Source organism: Crocuta crocuta, unplaced genomic scaffold, assembly GCF_008692635.1.
Source record: "Crocuta crocuta isolate KB4526 unplaced genomic scaffold, BGI_CrCroc_1.0 scaffold427, whole genome shotgun sequence".
NCBI classification, from domain to species: Eukaryota; Metazoa; Chordata; class Mammalia; order Carnivora; family Hyaenidae; genus Crocuta; species Crocuta crocuta.
Window position 1 is genome coordinate 2,313,324 of NW_027533273.1, and position 11,282 is coordinate 2,324,605.

Below are 11,282 nucleotides of genomic sequence, written 5' to 3' on the forward strand. Positions count from 1 at the left end.
GTTATAAGTGCAAAGCTAGTGAGAGTCTGATGTGGATTTCTGTGATGGCTGGTTTTGCTTGCTTGTCTCTGTTTCGGGCCAGCTCCACAGTAGACCTCAGGTGCCTGCCTTTCTTTTTTTTAAATATTTTTATTTATTTCTAAGAGAGAGAGAGAGAGAGACAGCATGAACAGGGGAGGGTCAGAGAGAGAGGGAGACACAGACTCTGAAATAGGCTCCAGGCTCTGAGCTGGCAGTCAGCACAGAGCCCGATGCGGGGCTCGAACCCACGAACCGTGAGATCAGGACCTGAGTGAAAGTCGGATGCTTAACTGACTAAGCCACCCAGGTGCCCCTGGTGCCTGCCTTTCTAATGCTGGCTCTGTGTTACCAGGTGGGTACGTTTGGAAGATGAGGCCAATCAGTATGTCCACAGAGATATCACGTAGCACGCACTGCTGATTTGGGAATCAAGAAAATAATTGCTTTTTAAATGAAACCAATTACTTTTTTCTCTTAAAAATGTATTTTTGAGGTATATTACATGAGTACCTCCCTTTGTTTATATTTTAAATTCATATTTATTTTTTCTTTTTTGTAATTTTTACTTAATTTATTTTTTAAAATTCACATCCAACTTAGCATATAGTACAACAATGATTTTATGAGTAGATTCCTTAATGCCCCTTACCCAGTTAGCCCATCCCCACCCCAACCCCTCCAGTAACCCTCTGTTTGTTTTCCATATTTAAGAATCTCTTATGAAAAACAGTTACTTTCAAAGTTGTCTTTGAGATTTTGATTTACCCCTTTTGCTTACACTGCATCCAGTCTGTCTGAGGATTCTATTAGTAGTCCTCCAAAAACGTGTCCCTCATCTGCCCATTCCTTGCCATCTCTGCTGTTTCAGGCCACTATCATCTCTTGACCGCACATTCCCATGACTTCCCACAAGCCCCGCTTCCAGTCCCTTCCAAGCTGGGTTACCCCTCCCATGCCATACGGCTCGATCATCTCTTTGAGTTATAAATGAAATCTTTCCATTCTGTTCCTTAATAATCTTTCAGTGGTCCACCACTGCACTCAAACTAAAATCTAAACTCTTCACCCTGGTTAGTGGTCTGACCCCTGCCTCCCCTTTGTGCCGATAGGAGCACTTCACTTCGCTCATACCCTTCCAACTACAGCCACTTTCTGTCCACACCTCATGTGCTCAGATCCCTGATTCATGTCTTGACTCCAGTATCTCCTCTGCAGAGAGGACTTCCTTGACCCACTTCTAAAGTAGCACCTCCTTATCCATATTATTTGATTAAATTGCCCTTTTCTGTTTCTTCATAAACTTGACATTGTGTGAGGTTTTTTTTTTCCTTGACTTTTTAACCTTTGTTTCCCTTTGCTTGAGTGGAAGCTCCCTGAGAACGGTGGCAGGGGCTTGATTTTCTCTTGTACCAGGGCATCCTTAAAGCTTAGAACAAATCAAAGCCTCATGGGAAGTATTTGTGGAGTGAATAAGCTAACATGCCAGCCAGAGATGGCGCGTCTGCTGAGAAGCGAATGAGTTTGCTGCCCGGCTCTAGCGATTTCTGGAGTGTCGTGATGGTGACACCCTTAGAGCTGCCTCAGAGTCACCCCATGCCATAGTCTGAGAGTCCTTACAGAGTGCGGGCTCAGTTGGGGGCTGGTGGAGGGGGTCACTTGTCTTCCTGGATCCTCAGACTTCAAAGCTTATTGTCCTCTTTCTTGCTGAAGTATTTTGAGTTTCTTTGCAAGCCCGAGTTCCATGAAAACAAGAAGGATTCTTACGTTATCTCCTGCTTTGGACTGTGCACTTCATGTCTCCTCCATTAGCACAGTAGTTGTTTTGCTCATAGTAATAGTCAAAACAAGACCAGGATATGTATAATTTTTCGAGGTGCCTGGTGGCTCAGTTGGTTAAGTGTCTGACTTTAGCTCCGGTTATAATCTTGTGGTTCGTGAGTTTGAGCCCCGCATTGGGCTATGTGTTGTCAGCACAGAGTCTGATTTGAATCTGCTGTCCCCCTCTCTCTGCCCCTCCCCTGCTCACACTCTCTCTCAAAAATAAACATTAAAAATCTTTAAAAAAGAGGGTGCCTGGGCGGCTCAGTTGGTTAAGCGTCTGACTCTTGGTTTCAGCTCAGGTCATGATCTCAAGGTTTGTGAGTTTGAGCCTTGCATAGGGGTCTGTGCTGTCAGTGCAGAGCCTGCCTGAGAATCCTGATCTTCTCTCTCTCTCCCTCTCCCCGCCCTCTTTTCTCCCTCTCTCCCTTGCTCTCTGCCTCTCCCCTGCTTGCATGCACACTCTTTCTTTCAAAATAAATAAACTTAAAAAAATCTTAAAAATATATATAATTTTTTTCAGTTTTATGCACTGACTACCTTTCAGCATAATGCCAGTGGGAGAACTGACCATTTAAACCAAACTACACAAAGGCCATTTTCTCATGTTGCTTTTGTCCTCAGAAGCAAACAGATTCTTGAATTGAACACCAGGTTTTTGTGACCGTAGAGCTGTTAAGTTATGAGAGCGAACATTGCTGAAGTTTTCCTTAGTTGCTTTTCTCCTGCATGTTCTGCTGATCTTTTGTGGGTGTTGCCTTGTGCCCNCCCTGGGAATCTGCAAGTGGATGGCTGTGCACAGCCTGCCGGTGCACACAACTAACAGTGAAACAGTTGATTCTCAACCCTGTCTGTTAGAGCAGCTGCAGAAACAGACTTTATTTAGAAACACACCTTTGAAGCTTATTTTATGTCCTCATCTGCAATGTCATCACTTCAGCATTACTATTTAAATTTTTGATTTGAGATTGATAGTTGAACGTACAAATGGTCTTTTTTTTTTTAACTTGAAATTACTTCAAGTTGTTAATATATAATAGAGCAGAGAATAAAGTTAAAAATTTAAGTTTTTGGGCACATTTTTAAAGTGTTAATGATTTGAAATATGTAATTCTAAATTGTTGATGCACATACACATAATAAGATATGATAGAGTGTAGTTTTTTAATGCAAAAATAAGGTCATATTGTGCATATTGCCTTAACATCTTCCTTTTTTCTCTCAATAATATACTGTGGACATCTTTGCATGCTGGAGTACACAGACCTATTGTGTTCTGTATCATGGCTTTTATGTTCCTTGGAAATACCTTATGTTATTTTCCCCATTTCGAAACTGGTTAACATTTAAATGGATTCTAATTTTGAGTTGTTAAAACATGCATTCATGTATATATATATTTTAGTTTATTTATTATGAGAGAGAGTACACATGCATATGAGCATGGGAGAGGCAGAGAGAGGAGAGAGAGAATCCCAAGTAGGCTCTGCACTGATAGCACAGAGCCTGATGCAGGGCTTGAACTCATGAACGGTGAGATCGTGACCTGAGCCGAAATCAGGAGTCAGACACTTGACCGATTGAACCACCCAGGTGCCCCTATGCATTCATATTTTAATGTAATTTCAGTGTACTTGCAGGTTTTTAATGATTATAAACATTTATTCACATTTCTGTTTCAGTTATTAAGATAACATTTTTTACCCATAAAGTCCCTAAACATTCCCCAATTGTTAGGCTTCTAATCCTACCTTTTTATTTCTGTAGAGAATGCCTCAGTGGGTTATACTGCACCACTGTTTGCAAAGAGGACTGTAAAGATTTCCAGTGCAGCAAATGCTTTGAGGATGCATCCGTCGCTGGGGGTGGTTCTGAGCACTGGAGCACGAGAGGGGCGAAGAGCCCGAGAGGGTATTTGTGTTTCTCTAAGCAGGAGGATCCCTCAAGTTTTGTTTGGTCATGAATTGAGAATAAGAATGAACATTTCAGGGGCACCTGGGTGGCTCAGTTGGTTGAGCGTCCGACTTCGGCTCACATCATGATCTCACGGCTAGTGGGTTCGAGCCCCGCATCGGGCTCTGTGCTGACAGTTCAGAGCCTGGAGCCTGTTTCAGATTCTGTGTTTCCCTCTCTCTCTGACCCTCCGCTGTTCATGCTGTCTCTATCTCTCTCTCAAAAAATAAATAAAACATTAAAAAAAATTTTAAAAAAAGTGAACATTTCAAGTATTTCTTTACATTTCTGTTAATTTTGCCTACATTTTGTTCATTTATTTCTTGAAGTTTTGAGTTCTTTAGGAGATTGAAATTCCTGTGTATTATAGATCTCACGCTTTGTTACATTTTGTATAAATAGTTTCTTCAACCTTTTTACCTTGTATTTTGTTGCACATACTTTTTTACTTTGATAGATTAAAATATGGTAAAGTTTTCTTTTGATATGCCATGGGACAGAATTATTCTGCCATTCAGCTCTGCCGTTCAATTCTGATGTGTCAGTTCTGATACTCATTTTTTCTATTTCGTCTTTTCCCACTAGAACTAAACAGATATGTCGTCATTCCTTAGTGGTCAAAATGATTCTGCAGCATTATGGAAGTTTCTGCCATGAGTCATCAACTCTTGTACCTGAGGAAGTGTTTATTGATGGTTGAAGTGAATCATGTATGTCTCATATTGGCAAGGGCTAAAAAGATAGAAGAAATAATAGAATTTAATACTGTTGGCAGGAAGCAAATTCTTAGCACCGTGAACTTTCTACCCATTTAAGAAAGCTTATTAACAATTAGAAGTGACAATTCTTACACAGATTGAATAGTTATAAGTTTGTGTGGAGTTCTTGGCTTTTGCTTTTAGGTTTTTGAGCATGCAATTCAAATAGAAATGTAAAGATAATAATTTGTGGTTGTCGCCAGCTTGATGGTGTTCTTCTTCATATCCATAATAGGAGTCTTGTCTACTTCTCAGCAAGGTTTTCTTTTATTTATTTTTATTTTTATTTTTTATTTTTTTACAGATATTTTATTGTCAAGTTGGTTTCCATGTAACACCCAGTTGTCATCCCCACAAGTGCCCTCCTCCATGCCCATCTCCCCCCTCCCCACCGACACCCATGAGTCCTCAGTTTGTTCTCAGCATTCAAGAGTCTCTCATGGTTTGCTTCTCTCCCTTTCCCCCNCCCATTCCGTCGGTTGCCTATTAGTTTTGTGGGTTGTTTTCCTTTGCCATGCAGAAGCTTTTAATCTTGATGAGGTCCCAACAGTTTATTTTCTCAGCAAGGTTTTCTAAATACTTAAAACTGGTGGTGGGTGATAAGTTTTTGATCTGTTAGCTGTTAACCTTTGTGGGGCATAGGGAACATAAACCCGTCTATCAGTTTTGCCAGGAGACTCAGTCTACAACCTCCACAATTTGCATCAAACTTGACTGCCTAATGTACAGTCGGATGGCAATGAGGGTCTAGATGTAATCCCTACTTTATATGAGTCCTTGGGGAATTGTTGAAGAGAATCCTTCATAGGTTATTTTAGAGGTGAGTGGGACATGAAGAGACCATTAGATTCTAGCTCTTTTTGAGAGGTGTGGGCTGCTGGGGGAAACTAGGAATTTTCCTGTTTAAATTTCATAATAAGACTGAGACTGTCCTTTTTATGACACTCTTTGGGGAATAAATACTTCCTCAGTTTTCAGTGCATCCTAGACATTTTGATTAATGAGTTAATGAATAATAACATGAACTCCATTTGAGCTGGGAAGGGAATATAGAGGATATTGCTATGGAGAGGTTGGAGGACTTGGCCAAGAACACATAACTGACTAATGGCAGACTAATCCAGTGTTTTCTGCTCCTTCTCAAGATGAAACCTTGCACTTGGTGCTTTCTTTTTTTCTTTTTATTTTTTTTATTATTGAGTGAGAGAGACAGAGCACAGTGGGGGAGGGGCAGAGAGAGGGAGACACAGAATCTGAAGCAGCCTACAGGCTCTGAGCTCTCAGCCCAGAACCTGACCTGGGCTCCAACCCATGAACCGTGAGGTCATAATCTGAGCTGAATTTGGACACTGAGCCACCAGGCGCCCCTAAAACTTTACTTCCTAAATTAACATAGAGTAAGGGGCCGCTTGGTGGCCAAGTTAGTTAAGCGTCTGACTTTGGCTCAGGTTGTGATCTTGCGGTTTGTGCAAGAGTTTGAGCCCCATGTCAGCCTCTGCACTGGCAGTGTGGAGCCTGCTTGAGATTCTCTCTGTCTCTCCCTCCCCCACTCTCTCTCCCTGTCTTTCTGCCCCTCTCCCACTCGCCCGTTGCACTCTCTCTCAAAACACACAAATAAAAACTTGAACAAAGCCCAGAGAGTAAAATTGACTTTGTTTTCTGATATATATAGTACTTTGACTTTTAATACATGTTTGGGTTTGTGGAACCATCACTTATAATTGGGATATAGTATAGTTTCAATACCTCCCTCAAAATCCCTTTGTACCAACTCCCCACACCTGTACCCTGGCAGTCACCAATTTGTCCATGTCTCTTAGTTTTGTCTTTTTGAGGATGTCCTACACTAGCATCGTACACCATGTAACCTTTTGAGACTGGCTTCTTTCACTTAGCTTAATGCCTTTATGATTCATCCGGATTGTTGTCTGTATCAGTAGTGCGTTTTTCTTCATTGTTCAGTAGAACGCCATTGCACAGATGTACCACGGTTTGTTGGTGCATTTACCTGTTGAAGAACAGACATCTGGGTTGGTTCCATTGGGGCAATTATGAATAGAGCTGCTCTAAACATTTGTATATGGGGTTTGGTGTCAACCTTTGGTGTGTTTTCTCCAGGGCAAATGTTGGGAACCTTTACTGTGAGGGGCCATATAGTAAATATTTTCAGAGCTGCAGGCCAACCGTCGGCTGTCCTGGTGGAAAGCAGCCATGAACAAGGCTTGAACAAATGAGCCTGACTGAATTTGGACCGCTGCCGGATTTGTTCTGAGGGCTGTAGTTTGCTGAACAAGGGTAAATGCTTGTGGGCAGGATTGCTGGGCCACATGGCAAGCTTGTGTTTAACTTTGTAGGTAACTGTTGGACTGCTTTCCACATTGGTTGTCATTTTGCATTTCTACCAGCAATGTATGACCTGGAGTTGCTTCACATCCTCTTAGGCATGTGGTATAAGCAGTATTTTTTATTTATGCACTTCTACTAGGTATATAGTGTTATCTCATCATGGTTTTACTTTGCATTCTCTAATAGTTCATGGTGATGGGCACCTTTTAATGTGCTCATTTGCTGTCTCTGTATCCTCTTTATTGAAGTGGCTTTTTAAGTCTTCTACACATTAAAAAAGCTGGGATGTTTGTTATCTTACAGTTGAGTTTTGACAGTTTTTAAATATATTCTGGCTACAAGTGTTTTTGTTGGATATGTGATTGGAAAAGTCTGTAGCATGTTTTTTATTCTCTTTATGGTATAATCTTGTGTAGAAAAATGTTCTTTTTTGAAAAAGTGAGGGAAAAAATGGACAATTGGAGTAATTAAAGTAAAACTTACTATAGTTTTATGGAAAGTTTTTTTTTTAAAGTTTATTCTGAGAAAGAGAATATGTGTGTGAGAGCAAACACAGGAGAGTGGCAGAGAGAGAGAGAGAGAGAGAGAGAGAGAGAGAGAGAATCCTAAGCAGGCTTCTTGTTGTCAGCGTGGGCTCAAGCTCACAGATTGTGAGATCATGATCTGAATTCTCAGTTTTCAGTTGATAAGATTATGTATTTTTTTCTTCTTTATGTTGTTAATATGTTGGATTACATTGATTTTTTGAATATCGAACCTGTCTTGCCTGGGTAGGACAAACCTCACTAGTCTGTGGTGTGTTATTTTTTATATATTACTGGGCTCATTTTACTAGTATTTTGTTGAAGGTTTTTTCATCTATGTTCATGAGGGATATTGGTCTATAGTTTTCTCTTTTTACACTTGGTTGAGTTTTTTATCAGGGTAATATTGACCTTAAATAATAGTTGAAAAATGTTACCTCTTCTTTTTTTGCAGAAGACTTTTAGTGGAATTAGAGTTATTTCTAATAACTCAAACAAATTCTTTGTAGAATTTGCTAATGACACTCTCTGGGTCTGGAGATTTATTCTTCAGAAAGATTTTTAACTTAAAAACATTTTTTTAATGTTTACTTATTTTGAGAGAGAGACACACTTAAAACTTAAAAACATTTTTTTAATGTTTACTTATTTTGAGAGAGTGGGAGTGGGAGAGGGCAGAGAGAGAGGGAGTCACAGAATTCTAAGCAGGCTCCAGGCTCTAAGCTGTTGGTATAGAGTCCTTTGCGAGGCTTGAACTCAGAAACCATGAGATCATGACCTGAGCCAAAGTTGGATGCTTAACTGACTGAGCCACCCAGCTGCTCCTGGAAACATTTCTTTAATAGAGAACTTTTCATTTTTATCTTTTTATTTTGTTTGAGGTTTGGTAGTTTTTTGTTTACTAGGAACTGAATAGCTTCATCTAGATTGAAAGATTCATGTGTTTAATTTTTTGTTGTTTTATTCCTTTATTTTTTTATTGTCTGCGAGGTCTGTATTTATTTCTCCTCTTTCATTCCTGCTACTGGTAATTTGTGTCTTTTCACTCTCTTTGTCAACCTTGCTATAGATTTATATATTTTATTGATGTTCTTTCTTCCAAAGAACTGGCTTTTGGTTTCATTGATTTTTCTTTTTCATTTTTATGTTTTCAATTTCATTGATATTTTATTTTCTTCCTTCTGCTTGCATTGCTTATTTTGTTATATTCTATCTAGTTTTATAAGGTAAACACTAAGATTATTGATTTGAGATTTTCCTTGTTTTCTAATCTAAGCATTTAATTACTGTGTTCCTTGAAGCACTACTTTGTCTGCATCCCATAAATTTTGTTAGGTATTGTTTATGTTAAAAATACTTTGCCCTTCCTTTCGTTTCTCTTTCTCTTTCCTTTCCTTCTTAAAATAAAATCTTTATAGGGGCACCTGGGTTGCTCAATTGGTGAAGTGTCTGACTCCTGATTTCAGTTCAGGTCATCATCCCATGACTTGTGGGATCGAACCCCATGTTGGGATCTGTGCTGACAGCACAGAGCTTGTCTGGGACATTGTCTCTCCCTCTCCCCAGCCTGTGTGTTCTCTATCCTTCTCAAAATAAATAAACATTAAAAAAATAAAATCTTTATAAAAATAAAAATAAATATAAATAGACCCTTTGGAAAAAAAATGATCCTAATCATTTCACAGTTTTACTTCAACAGCAAAGAAAAGCATTTTTGATAGACATCCTACTCTTTTTGTTACTTTGCAGTTTCTTTTTGAGGCATTCTCCTTAAGTCACGGATTATTTAGAATTGTGTTGTTTAAATGCTAAATGTTGAAACATTTTCTTGTCATCTTTCCATTATTGATAGCTAATTTAATCCCATTGTGGTCAGAGAATATACTCTATGTGATTTTAATTATTTTATGTTAAGATTTTTTTACTGATTCAGAAAAATTGTCTATTTTGGGGCACTCAGGTGGCACAGTGGGTTAAGCGTCTGACTTCAGCTCAGGTCATGATCTCTCAGTTCATAGGTTCGAGCCCCATGTCACTCTTTGTGCTGACAGCTCTGAGCTTAGAGCCTGCTTCAGATTCTGTCTCCCTCTCTGCCCCTCCCCTGCTCACCTTCTGTCTGTCTGTTTCTCTCTCTCAAAACAACAAAAAAGAGTAATGTTCTATTTTGGTGAACATTCTGTGTACACTTGAAACAAAATACGTATTCTGCTGTGGAATGAAGTATTCTGTAAATGTCCGTTAGTTGCTGTTGGATGTTAGTGTTATTCACTTCTACTTCCTTGACGATTTTCTTACTAGTTATACCTATTACTGAGAGGATACTTTTGAAGTCTCCAACTATTATAATGGATTTGTCGGTTTCCCTTTTTAGTTTTTCTTTAATTTGTGAGTGTCTTTTTTGTGTGTGTGTGTGTGTGAGAGAGCTTGTGAGCATACCTACCCTCCAAGCTGTGGAGGGTCAGAGAGAGAGAGGGAGAGGGAATCCTAAGCAGGCTCCATGCCCAGCATGGAGCTGTGTCTCAGTGGTCATGAGATCATGCCCTCAGCTGAAATCAAGAGTTGGATGCTGAACCAAATGAACCACCCAGGTGTCCCTAAATGTGTATTAAATCTCTATTGTTAGGTGCATATTTAAGAGGTTCTGTTTTCTTGATAACTTGACTCATTTATCATTATATGATTTCCCTCTTAATCCTTGGTTATTATTTTTGTTCTGAAATCTACCTTGTTTGATATTAATACATTTATGTCCAACTTTCTTTTGATTCATGTTGATGCAGCATATGTTTTAACCCTTTACATTTAATCTGTTGATATAGTTATATTGGACATGAGTTTTCTGTAGATAGCACATAGTTGGATTATTTAAAAATTTTAATTCTGATTGTCTGTTTTTTTAATTGGTGTTTTTAGACCAATCACATTTAATGTAATTACTGATAAACTTTAAAAATACTGTTTTATCATTTTTAAGTGTTTATTAGAGAGAGAGAGACAGAGAGAGACAGAGAGAAAATATGAATGAATGTGAGCAGGGGAGTAGCAGAGAGAGAGGGAGACACAGAACTCAAAGTGGGCTCCAGGCTTTGTGCAGTCAGCAAAGAGCCCAATGTGGGGCTCAGTTTCATGCACAGTGAGATCATGACCTGAGCCAAAACCAAGAGTCAGATGCCCAACCAACTGAGCCACCAGGCTCCCATATCATTTGTTTTCTGATTATTCCCTGTGCTTTTGGTCCCATTCTTTCTTGACCTTTGCAGTTAATTGAGCATATTCTAGCAGTACATTTTAATTTAACGGCTGTGTTCTTGACTGTGTGTGTGTGTGTGTGTGTGTGTGTGTGTGTGTATTTAGTGGTTCCTTTGTCAGATACATGTATTGCACATATATTTTCCCTCAATTTTCTGCCTACCTTTTTATTTTCTTAAATATATCTTTGAACAGAAGTTTTAAAATTTCGTTTCTTGGTGTGCCTGGGTGGCTCAGTTGGTTAAGCATCTGACATCAGCTCAGGTCATGATCTTGCAGTTCAGTAGTTTGAGCCTGCATTGGGCTCTGTGCTTGGAGCCTGGAGCCTTCTTCAGATTCCTTGTCGCCCTCTCTCTGCCTCTCCTCTGCTCATACTCTGTCTCTGTCTCTCTCTGTCTCTGTCTCTCTCTCAAAAATAAATCGTTAAAAAACTTTAAAGTTTAATTTGTAAATTTTTAAAAGTAGTATTGCTTTTTGCATTCTATTTTGGAAATCTTTGACTACCCTTACTTTACAAGGGTATTTTCTCATCTAGACGTTTTATAGGAGCTTTTATGTTTATGCCTTCAATCAATTTCAAGTTAATTTTTGTGTATGGTGTGAGGTAGAAATA

General features: G+C 39.2%; 1 protein-coding gene across 1 annotated transcript in view; it reads left to right on the top strand.

Moving 5' to 3' along the window:
• Window positions 1-11,282, top strand: part of TMEM163 (transmembrane protein 163) — a 245,389-nt gene that overhangs the window by 51,654 nt on the left and 182,453 nt on the right. The window lies entirely within an intron of this gene.